This window comes from Apaloderma vittatum, unplaced genomic scaffold (genome assembly GCF_000703405.1).
Source record: "Apaloderma vittatum isolate BGI_N311 unplaced genomic scaffold, ASM70340v1 scaffold5078, whole genome shotgun sequence".
Taxonomy (NCBI): Eukaryota; Metazoa; Chordata; class Aves; order Trogoniformes; family Trogonidae; genus Apaloderma; species Apaloderma vittatum.
Window position 1 is genome coordinate 91,338 of NW_009731121.1, and position 13,406 is coordinate 104,743.

General features: G+C 36.4%; 1 protein-coding gene across 1 annotated transcript in view; it reads left to right on the plus strand.

The window, feature by feature from the left end:
* SRBD1 (S1 RNA binding domain 1) overlaps positions 1-13,406 on the plus strand; it is a 118,295-nt gene that overhangs the window by 85,347 nt on the left and 19,542 nt on the right. The gene's annotated exons all lie outside the window — the stretch shown is intronic.

The window sequence follows — 13,406 nt, forward strand, 5'->3', positions numbered from 1 at the left end:
AGAACTGGAGCTGTAGAATGATTTGCTATCACAGAACTCTTGGATTGCAAGATAAAACTTTAAAGAAGAATACTTATTTTAGCCAGGTCAGCATACATTTAGGACCTTTTAACTCGCTTGTTTGTCAAGAGCAAGTGTAATAGTTATTTGCAATGTTGTAAGTACTATCAGTGCTTTTATTTTATTATTATTACAGAGCAAAATGCAAATTCTTAGAGCCTGGGCTTTTTCTGCCACATCTGTTTCGACAGAAGAATTTAAGCATCCTTATAACACTTTTTCCTTTCTAATTCACTCTTTTAAGTTATCCTACTGTAATTTGGCTTCCTCAAGTTGCATAGAAACGCTGTGAACCAAGATTCTTGTACCTGTTTGCTCCCTTAAGATTAGCAAAAATTTAGACGTCACAGAACCTGAAGGTTAGTCAGTAACGTGGACTTCCTTTGTAAGTATTAAACATTTCCTGTCTGTGTTTTTTTCCTGTCTATATTTTTGTTCCTGCCTTTATATTCCAAAAAAAATCCTTCATTTTATTATTATGGATGCAACTAGATGTTAATGAACTGAAGGAGGGAAGTTGAGGAAGTGTTACTTCCATTATATCCTCCCAAATTTCTGTCTCCTCAGTAGAAGAGGTTTATATCACTGTCAGGTCCTGTTTATTCCTAAATTATAGCAAAACACTACTTGTAGTTGTAATAAGGCTGTTATAAAGAAGCGTTCCTGAACATGTTCTCACTTGTCTTCTCAAAAAATTTAAGTTGTCAGGGTTGTCTGCTGTCCTCTGCCTCTGCAACTGCTTTTCTTTACAGTGGTGTAGTAAAGCCATATTGATGGATGTGATGTATGTATGTTATGATGAATTAATATGTCAGAGATATCATACATCACATCCATCAATATGGCTTTATGTTATGATGAATTAATATGTCAGAGATATCTCAGGTGAAAAAATTTTTTTTGCCATAGTATTTTCTGAACTACCTGAGGGCCACTGTTAAAAGTGTTTTACTCTGAGTAGCACTGTTAAAGAACCCGGATACTTTGCTGAGAACAAGGAGAGTGGGTAAGGAGAGTAATGGTGCAGATTTTGGTCTGAAGTGTGTGCAAAATAGTATTTCCATGCTCTTTATTTTCATAGCATTCCTTCCTTCTGTGTACACATCATTAGACTGTCTTTCTCTTTTATCACATCCTGAGATCTGATCCTATGTTGCTATTACTAGGTTACCATATAATTTCCCAGCTCTATTTAGTAAGCCACTATACTTCCATAATCTTTTCTGAAAAGCCAATGTCTCAAGGAAATGACATATCTTAATGTATTTTGGGGTTTACTTTTTCATGGCTTCGGGAAGAAGTGTGCTAAAACTCCCCTGTCTTTAAGTGTCTGCATCCTGACACTGAGATACCTTTCAAATAGCTTTTCTTCTGGGAGTGAGTTTTTTACCTTTTTTTCTTCCAGCCCTAAAATGCGAGATACATAACCAAGACAAATAGAAAATAGATTAATATATATGTGAGTTAAAGATACAAATGCTTTATGAAACCTTCGAATCAGTTGGAAATGAAAGTGAATTCTAGACGAGTGCAATAGTTCTTTGAAAATGCCAGCGTGAGTTTCCCAATATTCAAAGAGACAGCAAGCTGGAACTGGACTCTGTTAGAACACTCTTGCCTGTGACAAAGGACTTTTGTTGTTAACATTTCAGGATGTTGTGTAATAATGTCATTTTTTGCAATCTGAAGATTTGTGCTGCTTCTGGGTTAGTAGCTATTGGAAATGTTTTAGTGCTGCAGCTCCCCAGAACTCTTTCAGTGGCTAAAATCTGCAGACTTCAGATTGAGAAAATGCGTATTTTGGTGCAATGACGTGCAGTGTGTGCAGATGGGAAGAGAAAGAGGAAGAAATTAAACTCTTCTGAAAAAATATGAATCATGAGGTACCCATATTTTTTCTGAGGCAATAGACTCGAATGGTGAAGATGACCGAAAGTACTTAAAGAAGATATCTGTGCATAAGCTGTCATGAAGAACATTACCTTTTCTAGCTTTCTGTTCCAAGTATAAGTTTCAAAATGGCTGTTGTGGCTTGTGTTTTGGCTTTCCTTGAGGAACACTTTCATGCCATGTAACATGATGTAAAGGCTATGTGCAATGCTTTGTTCTCATTTTCCTAACTATCTGTATTTCACTGTACTTTGGAACAGATTTCCACACCTCACACTTAGACTTCATTGGCATGCACCACTTGAATCATTTGGATGTTAGTTTCTAGTTCTCTTTTAGAAGCACACATGCAATAATTAAAATATGTTTCTCATAAATCCCATCTAATTTCAAAGAAAAACAAACCTAAGTCCAGGCTTTTGAAAATTTTTACACATGCATAAGGTTGCCTAGTATGTAAGGTGGTCTAGCAACAGGAGAACGTGGGATCGGCTTTTGGAGACATTATTTCCCACTGCTAGGATTCGATGACATCTGTGGTATTAAATAGTTCCATTTTCCAACTTCTTGTCCAGACCTTAAATCTGTTAGTCTGAGGGGATAGCCTAGTTGTATCTGAATCTTGATCCAACTTGAAAGTAATTTATGAAAAAGGGCATCTTAATTTTTATCACTGACTGGGCATATGAGTATTTCCTCTGAAACAGAATATAATGGGTTCAGTTGCAGCATGGGTTTTTTTCGTGTTTTTTTTGTTTTACTCCAGCTCTGGTAACTAAAATAGTTGCTTAATGAGAAGTGGTTATTAACTTCTAAAGTGAAGAATATTTAGAGCTATGTTTTAATTGTTTCCCATTGATGCATGGAACAACTCAAAGCAGAGGTATGAAAACAGCTGTGAGCTGACCCTGGACCATGCAATCAGAGACCATAGCGATCCATGCATAAATATCACAAAATATTGGAAAAGCAAAATGTGTGCTGTTTGCTCCTGGGTAATGATGCTCAGGTTGCAGACAGGAAATGAAGAATTGTGGTCCTTTCTTTTTTCATTTACTCTTTGGTTTAAGAGAAATTTTAAGTTCTTGTAGTTCTGATTTGTCGCCTGTGAAACCGGGCCTGTTTTCAGGTGCCCATATCTCAGTAGTATGAAGCTTAAAGGTTCTGCAATGGTTGTGCATGTGTGACTGTCGCAGGGAAGGTTATTGCTATTCTAATTTCACAATATCTTAGCAAAACTATAACTGTTACTGTAAGAAAATATCTCCCAGATGCTCTGTCACCTACAGGTCAAACTAGTCTGAGTAAGTACACCAAAAGCAAAAGTCACCACTGACTATCAACTATGCATTTTCTGCCACTGAAAGTTTGGAAGAAGCTAAGAGTACTTTTAATGTTTTAAAAAGTGATTTCAGAGTTCTTCAGAATGCACTTGTTGAATGTGTAGATTTCCTGGTTTCTTAGGAGCAGGATTTAGGGAATCAAAAATTGGTATCTAGAGATTAATGTTCAGTGACTAGTTTGCTCTTAGTTGCAGAATGAGTAAGTAACTGGAGAAGTACTGTATGTATTTTTGTATATGTCTTTTAAGGTCACCTAATACTCGCCAAAACCAAATCTAAACCTGTTCAAAAGGTGTGTTCAATTACTGGTAACTTAAAAAAAAAAAATTAATTGAATTACTTTGGATTTTACTCTTCATTTTCAAAACCTTCAACTCTTGTGTACAAGCCCTCAGCTGAAATGGTCTCACATCCTAAAGGAGACTGTATAGATTCAGTTTAGCATCTTTCCTTTCTAATGACACAAATCTTAGAAATTTGTATTACTGAATCCTCTGTCTTTTGTGATAGGCAAAGTCATATACATGTTACTTTAGACTTGTAGCATATTCTAATGATGTCTAGTCCTAATTATATTGATAGAGTAAAACACACGAATTTTCTGTATTCGAACAACTAACAGAAATGAAAATAGAACTCAAATGAAGTCAAAAAACTCAGTTTTTTATGTATGTGTGGAATGATCCATATTTGTAAATGTTTAGAAAGGAATATAGGAACACTAAATTCATGATTCTGCTGAAACCTCTCAACGTTTGCATCTTTTTTTAAAACAGAAAGTGCTATTGGTGAATGTAGAGTTTAAACCTGCATCAGAACTCTGTGTGTTCCAAGCATGTCATATAATTTTGAGAGGTTTACTATGGTAGAAAACTAGTAAGCTCAGATCTGCTAAGCTTCCACTCTGTTGTGACATGATGCTAACGCCCTTTCAGAACTGCAGCTAGCCCTGAGCAGGTGGAGGCATCCTGTCCTTGCCTGTGTGAGTCAGAAAGCAAGTCTTCTGCCTGGCACTGAAGCATACCTGAAGGCATAGCAGTCTGAATATTGTAATGAAAACACCCTTGTATAACTTTGGCATTAGCCACGTATCCTTCTTTTGCATGGGAGGGTGGAGGTCGCTTGGGCCAGGGTTAGCGATGAAGACTTGCCAGGCATAGCTGTCTTCCTCCCCTTGCCGTTGTTTGGATTGCCTCTGCTCCTTGGGTGAGCCTAGCTGGCTGTGTGCTGCAGGCTTCACAGCAAGACTTGCACTTGAGCTTTCTTGCCCAGCTTTGTGTGTTCCAGAAGATGAAGCTTGACCACCACTGATCTAAGGTGTCTCAGTTGTCTAATTTCTGATCAGAGCAACTTCTGCCTTGTGTGAGGAAAAATTGAAAGCTTGATGCCTTAACCTAGATTATTAGAACAACTGCATTTTTTCTGAAAAAAACCCAAGTCATATACAGAAAAGAACACACAATTATAAAGATGGTTTTTTCATCTTTAAAAATTCTGGATTCTTGTAAGTAATAATTTGTCAAAGCAGACACATATTGAATAAACCATCTAATCATTTGATTGATCAATCTGATACCTCATCTCTTAACTCCCTGTCCTGCAGAGCACAGATAAAACTTCTGTTGAACTTTTGTCCTTAATTAACAAAGTGGAACCTCAGCCAGTGATTACAGTGGAACAAGCCTAGATTCTGTAATGCTTTTCATATTGTAAAATAAGGCTATACTTCTACAAATGATGGGAGGTAGATGTAAGTGCTGCAAAATCAGAGGTGATTTTAATTTCCTTCTTTCTCAATGATATAGCAGCTTGCACTTGTAAATATTTATACAAACAGAGAACTCTATTCTTCTTACCTTAGAAACTTCAGCAGACCTAAACCTTAGGTGGTACGGTTGCTTTTTTTGGACTAAATGCTTTTATAATTAGAATCCATAAAGATATTTGATTTTAAAATGATGAAGTCTAGCAGTTTTTAAACTATTGTATTTTACATTTTCAAATACTTTATATCTTATTTGTTTATTATTTCCCAAGCTTGCCTAAAACTTATTTTACTTAAGCTTTAGATCCTTCATTTAAAAAAGGGTTCACAAGGGAAATAGAAGTAAATTTTTAAAATAAATGATGCTGTAATCAGTCATTAGATTGCATATTTGCAATTAATGTATTCATATCTACAACAGTTACAAGCTCTGTCTTTGTAAGTAACTTGTAAACTGTTTAAATCCGTAATAGCAAAGCAATGATTATTTATGAGTCTTCCACTAGAGAACACCTAAGAAAACGTTGTTCCAGGCAATTTTTATAACTTTTTGCACTACAAAATTTTGTGTTATTTTATACATTTAAAAATAATTTAAACTCTATATTTTTGGTAATGATTTAAAGAATCCTTTGGAAGGAATTTTCAGACCTTATCACAGCATCTGTCAGGGTTACTGAGAAAACAAGTGCTCTTTGATTTGTGCTTTTCGATCCTACCTGCTGAGATCTTATTTGTTTTTAAAAAATATATGTATACTGCAAGAATACTCAATTGCTGCTTCCCTCTACAGGGTAGTGCACGCACTGTTCTTGTTTATGCCATTCTACTAGTTCATTTTGATTTCTCACTATTTATGTTAGACTAACCACTTTTGACAGTAGATGGTCATTACTACTAAAGTGATGGTGGCTTTGAGAATGAGATAAATGTTGGTTGATGATCTTCATTTGTAAAAACTGTCATTGTGAATTTTTTTTAGTGCTGACAAGATAGTGCAGCTAATTTGTTATTCACTTTTGTCAACTTTTCAGTTTCCAGTGTGCAACATTTTGCTTGTGCTATATATGCAGTAGGAAAAAGCACTAAATATACATTTTTATGCAAATTTTGTTAAGCTGAGTGCAGAGCAGATTTTTTTTAAAGGCGCAAATTTACGTCATAGAGATTTTTGTGTCAACTAATTATTTATGCTTTTCCTTTATATATAATTTGCAGTTAATTTATGAGTGGTGCTGAAATTGTCTCAGTTGTCAGAGATGTGAAGGACACAATGGATGCTTGTGTACTCTGCCTGTCAAATCCGTAAATGCTGGCACAGAATAAACTTCTATTTTCTCACGTGTTTCCTGGGTTTTTGTCAGCCTTAAATCTTCCATGTCTCATTCAATAAACACTACCCTTGGTGACTTTATTGAGTTGCCATGTCAATCAAAGTGTAGTGTATGCTTTTTAGGAAGCAGAGAAAATAAGCTTGCCATGCAGGACAGTGCTGTGCATTTTGTTTCATTCTTTGTTTATTTTGGCTTTTAGCGAGGCAGTGGGAGAGAGTGGGGATGCAGAGGGGGAGAGTGCCTGATGAAACCAGAAGAGGAGCCAAACAGAAGAGAGGACGACAACTGAACATCAGGATTTGAAAGTGCTCTTTAAGCATATGCACTTTGAACTGATGCACTTTAAAAAAAAAATATGGGAGGGGAAGTGCACACAGAGAAGGAGTTAAGGAAAGTCAAATAACCTAAAAGTTTTTCCCAGCAAGCATTTCAGAAGCTAGTGTCACATTTTTAAATTTTTTAATGATTTTTTTTCCCTCTTATTTGTATCATGACTAATTGTAGTGGTGGGAGTTGCTAAGTGTGTTTGTGTACTAACTTTGAGAAAGCTGGTGAGTGCAAGAAGTTGCTTATATTAGACATCTAGGATATGATAAAATACATATCAACTGTACAAATCTTTCCTTTCTAGAAAATACCCTCAAATTAATTTGCATTTTTGTTGTAGTTTTTAATAATATTGCAAGTACCACATCCCTCACTGCAGATGATTGAGGGGAACCCCAGCTTGTCTTGAGTGGAGCTGGAAGAAGTGTGTGTGTCTATATAGACTTTAACCAAGCTCCTTGCATCTCCTGGGGCTCCCCTTGCTCTGTGTTGGAACTTTATACCCAGGAGCTGTGGTTCCTCACCTGTCTGCTTCAGGGGAGTGGATGATCACTGCCTTCAGACTAAACAGAATTCCCAAAATTCCAGGCTCACCTAGGCTTCATGACATCTGTTTTGTCCTTCTACAGATGTACTATTCCTTCTCTGTGTATCAGTTTTTTCCTTATCCTTCAGCACTTTCCAGGAAAACCTCCAAGTGAATTTGCCTTTCAGCTGTACGATCTATGAAACTCCTCATGGTCCTTGCTTTATCTTTCTGTAGTTTTGCAGGATATCTCTATTTGAGGGTTTTAACAGCCCCAAAATACAGGTTTTGGATTGAAGTTGCAGTGTAGACTTTCCACATAGCTGTTTGGGCGATCATCTTTCTACTTACCCTAAAAAGAAAATGTCCTACTGAAATATCCCAGAGTTAGGTGGTAGCTTATAATTGCAGTTCAGATTGCTGCCCCTGAGTCAAATACCAATATGCGCTGGAGAAAACTGGCATCTGCTCTGGGAGGAAGATGGTCTTTTTGATTATACGTCATTTTCAGCTAGCTTGCTCATGTCAAAGAAGTTAGCTTTAGAAATCAGAAATATTAGTAAAGAGCTTGAATTTGTGTAACAAGCTTAGCAGTATTACTGCCTCTGTTAGGACACAAGCATAAGTAAATATAAGATGAATTCCAGCAACTTGCAAGTAACTTGAAGCATTTACGTGATTAAGTGTGCATTTTTGTTTTCTTTTTTTTTAACTTCAGAGCTGACAGACTTTGTTTTTGTTTTATCATTTTCTTTGAAAATATAAATCCATTTTTCTCTTGGGATATTTCAGTAATAGTAATACGCTGTTAAAATAAACAGAATTTGGATTTTTGAAAACAAAAAATGAGTCCAAGTTAAGTACATAGGATAACAATATATCCTATAACAGTATAACATTTGGAGAAACCACAAACAATCTTCAGAAGAAATTCTTGAAGTTAGGTCCTTTTATCGAACATCAGAGGGATAAGCTTGTTTTCTTAGAATCTAACTGAAAGGGATTTTCCAGAGGATGCTATAGATTAAAACCTCCCCGCATGAACTTTCCAACATTTCCAACTAACATGTAAGGTGTATCTTTATTTTTTTTCTAATTCTGCACATGAAAAGATACTTATCATTAGACTATTTGTGTTTCCTTAATTCTGCTGTACTTAAGAGCTTGTCCTGAATGTAAATTGGTTTTGTGGTTTCACAAGCATTTGAAATGCAGCCGATTGTATGTAGGTCACAGCACTAGCAGAGAATATTTTTCTCTTTTTTAAATTTTGAAACACATTTCCATGGATTGAATCTCTGTAAAATAATATAGTTTTGAACTTTGCTTAGGATGTATTGTCTCACCTAATTTCTCATTCAGTAAATGTCATTCAGGCTGCACAGTTATACTACTTTTTAAGGGAAAAAAAAAAAGTATTTTTTACAAGAGGCTTATTGGCTAGTCTTGCATGCCAATATTAAAATTTGTGGATACAGAAGTTAATGGTAGGTACCAACAAAATAATGTTTTATGAGGTGTTAGAGGTGTTTCAGGACTTACTTAAAAATTAACTTGCATTTACTTCATTGAAGGTTGACTTTTGGATTCAAAGGACAAGTGAGGTATAACTTGATCAAAAACCAAAATAGAACTGTCTGACGTGCAGCTCGGTCTTATTTAGGGTGAATGTTGATCTTGTTATAATACTGTAAGGCTGAGCCTCGGTCAAGAAATCTGCAGGTTACTGCCCAGACTTGAGAACTCTTCCCCTCCCCACTGCTTTGTGAGCAGCGTCATTAGGTCATGTCTGCACTGTGTCTGGAGGCTCTGCAGGGTATGAATAATTCTTATTCAACTGTGCTGAAAAGTACCTTGCTTGGCTTTTGGGCATTGTAAAGTAATAACGATGCACAGGCCGGTTGGATCAGTGTCTTCTAATGTAAATTTGTAAATTAAAATACTAAGTATTTAAAAATTGCTGTGTGTTGCATTAGAATTTTAGGCTATTTGAATTTGAGACACGCAAGCATACTGTATATTCTGAAATTATGATTTTTTTAGGGGACCAGGAAAAGGTTACCAGATACATCACAGCTGTGTGTATTGATTAAGTATTTGTGGGATTTTTTTTTAGATTGCCAAAGGTAAAGAGCATACTGGCATGTAAAAGCTGCTAGTTATGATAGTTTTAGTCCAGGACTTGTAATCTCGTGTTTAGTGTGTTTGGTCAGGCAAAGTCAGTCAGTGTACTGGTCCCCCATCTGTGCCTGTGCAGACTGGCCAATACAGCCCCCAGGCTTCATGTGAACAGTGGTTCTTTGCTTTGATAAATTTGTCATGCTGATGACAGATGTATTTTTACACTGTCTGTACTGGTATACTGCTAGAAATAACTGAGCCAAGAGGCTATTTAAAAATACTACCTTCCTTTTCTGTACATCAACAGGTTTTGAAAATGGAAAATGACTTTCAGTTACAGTTGTAGTAGCACCCTCTCAAGGAACAGATAGGTTTTTAGTAATCTCAGTTATCTCCGGTGAGTGGTCGTAGTTCTTGAAAATAAGCAGAACAACAATCCTTTCTCTCTGCCATGTAAAAAAGAAAGATAGCTGAAGTATTTGAGTCTAATAATAGGACAAAACTATCATATGCATAACGAACATGTATTCTAAAACACTGTTCTTTAGTGTTAAATATTGTGTTGCATTTAATGAGAGTACATGAGTTTGCAGAATGGTAGTTTAAAAATGTACAATATAATATTCTTTTTCTGTAATTTTAACAAATTTGCCACAGACTAATCTGAGTTGTAATCATGACCAGAAATCAAAATAAGAGCCCTTCATTTTCTTCCACCTTTGTGAATGTAAGTTGTATTTGGGGTATTTTTTAAAAAAATGCTACAGAGATTTAATGTTTTAATTTCATTTGTCAGCTGCAATTATTTACTCTAGCAGTTTCAACTAATCAAGTAATGTTATTCTGTGTATCTTGCTTCCTGCCTCACCTGATAATTCCTTAGAATACAAATACAGAAATACAGTGACAGTGCCTGATATTTTTAAGGGCAGATTGTTTTCTATAGTCCTTCCCACAAAAAACTCAAACCAAACAGATGTCTGAGTACTTGCTAATGCTGTCTGTGATGCAATGTGGCTTTGTTTTCTGGAAAGTGATGATAAAGTTCACAAATTTGCACTGGACATTGTACAGTTTGTGACAAGCCCCTTATTACTGCTGGCCGTAGTTTCTCTAAATTTGGGGTATCTTTTTTTATTGCTTGGAGATCATTGTATGAGGTGAAGTCTTTTGCGCCAGATCTACTGTTCTGGCAATGAATGTTTTAGTGGAGGGGTCATTTGAGTATGCTTTTAATAAAACCGTGGTGATTTATTTGGGTGGTAAATTCATGATGTTTGAAAAACGCACCAAAGGACGTGCTCCTGCTTGTTTGGCAGAGCTGTCAGAGCACCTTGGGTGCTTGACTCCCAAGTAAGCTCATGGTACAAGTGGTTCATCTGGCTGAGGGAGCTATTTTCTCCTGGATTTGTAAGGGAACTTGTGGGGGCAGTTGTGAGTTTTGTTCCACAGACAAAGATAGTAAGAATTACTCTGATCAAAAAGAAAAGACAATGCTGAAGAGTTTTAGCAGGGACACCCTCGTGCATAGGGGTGCAATCAGAGTTAATGTTAATATGAAAATGTTAATGTCCCTCTCTAGAGGGATTTCCAGGGGATCAGCTGAAGCATAAATCTGCCCTGTTGGTGTGTGGAGAGATTGTTGGAGGCTGTGCAGCATAAAATTCTGAGCAGGCACACTTTGCAAGTAGCATTGCATATTGGATTAGGCTTTATTTGTGCAGGTTTTATTCTGATGTGCTTAATGCAACAGTTGAGAGAGGGATTCCTCTCCTTACAGATTTGTTTTGAGAGTGAGTAGCACAGAAATCTATGCTTCTAGTAGTGTCTGAATAATCTGATACCACCACAGTGCATATAAATAGCACATAAGTATATAATAGCATCTAACTTCTGACATTTGAGAAGATGAGTGAAATTGCTGGAAGACTGGAAAATACACTGAACTTTAAACCTGTCTGAAGTATAACCTGTTAGCACTAGAAAGTCTTCACAATCGCATTGGGATAATAATATTTTTAATTTACTTTTAGAAACCAAATTCATACCACTTCTCTGTGCTTTTTGTCAATGGAAAGAGGGATGTTGGAATTTCCTCATCACAGCAAAAGGAAGCTGTGATGGTTGGTAGCTGCATCTTGGGAGGTAGATTTGCCATCTGGAAAGTTTTCCTAGTGCTTGCAATTTAATCATTCACTAGCTAAGTGTCTCTTACTTCTGTGAGATATTGATAGCTTAGGGATAGTTTTAGCTATGCTATCTTATGTTTATCCTGTCACATCTGCCTATCCACTTTTTTCTTTATGCCTTCACATGTGTGCTGTGATGTCCGTTCCAAGCGGTGTGACTGTTCTGTGTTGGAGCAATAAAGAACAACTGGTGCTTGTCTTGTTTTGTCTTTTCAATGGTGACTGTCAAGCAACAATAAAGCTCAAAGGTGCAAATCATCTCTGAGAGACCTGAGAACTTCTCATCTTGCTGGGAAAAGAAATATAGTTGAATATTACAATTTTTCCAAATTTTGTGTATTCTGTCACACAAATTTTACACAAATTATTGCATCCACAAAGTTGAGTCTTCATATAAATGCCAACTTTGCATTGAAACTGAGAATCTGTGAGCACTGGTATTCCTTCCACTAGCAGAGCTATTTCGAGATGCTTAGATTTGATTGTGATTATATCCTTCCCTTGTTTGAGGGGGAATTTAGTTGGCTGAAATGCTATCTAGATTCATTTTGGTAGACTGGAAATAAAGCTGCTGCTGAATCTAGTCTGTTCCAAACAACTACTCTGGAAAGATTAGGCCAGATCTATGGATTACTTTCTTTGATACACCCTATGCTCTAAGGTGTTGTGAAGACAGTGAAAGACGTCCCTGTTTTGAATCATGTAACTGTGTGTTATTCCTTCAGAAGGATAACTTCTTAAGGACTCTGCTTTATATTCTAAATGGTTGGTTTAGACCAAGATTTTTTTAGAAGTGGCTAAGAACCGATACAGTTGATGGGACTTGTTAATGTAACTTGTGAAACTATATGATAATCAGCTTCCAAGTACCTTGGAGTCAGTAGCCCTTCCTAAAAGCAGAAGGAAACTTTGAGTACTTTGCTTTTTTTTTTTAATCTTGTTTTGCAGAACTCCATTGTAATGAAAAAAAATTGTTAAATTAGTATCTTGTTAAATTTTTAATGTGTGGTTTATGATGGAAAATCTAACCCAGTATTTGGCAGCTGTACTTAACAAAGAAGAGAAAATGTATTGTTTCTGAACAGTGTTATTCTGGCTCTTGTACTGTTATACAAATATATCCTTACCTGAGCCTGCCTGTGAGCAGGCTGATGGCAGGAGGAGGAGGGACTATATAGAACACCCTCATTAAGAAAAGCTCTATCTCCAGTCAATCAGAAAAATGGAAATGTAAGGCTTATTTTTAAGGTGTGGGGATTTATTTGTTCATATTTCTTCAATCAGAAAAGAAGCCATTGTTTTGTAGTAGCAATGCATTAGTAAGTAGAAAATGACGTTTGATCTGCAAATTGTACAAGTGACTTTTGTGATTGTGAGGCCAAGACTGAGTGCAAATGCCGGTGCTTATACACGTACAAGGCTTTTTGCACACCACCTTCCTGCAGGAGAAGCAATATTGGTGAAATTTGCACTTTCTGTTTGTAAGTAAATTCAATGCATTTTGCATGATGAAAATCCATCATGTTACCTGAAATTAGTGGCCTGTGAAATACACTGCCATAAGCTTTATAGTTTTTTCAGTTATTAACCGCTCCCTGATGAACTACCCATTATAGTAGATTGGGATGAATGTTTGGCACGTTACATTCAGCTGTGGAATCTTTAAAAGATCTGAATGGCTTAGAAGGTAAAACAAAGTAGTGGATAAAGTGTTCAGTGTCTTGGCTTGGATCCAGCTTGATGTCCTAAATGAATGCATCATGAAACCACAACAGATCAACCTAGATTTACATAAGTGACGTATAAGAGCCCTGAAGCTAAGCCAACATAGTGACTGAATTAGCTCCTGCA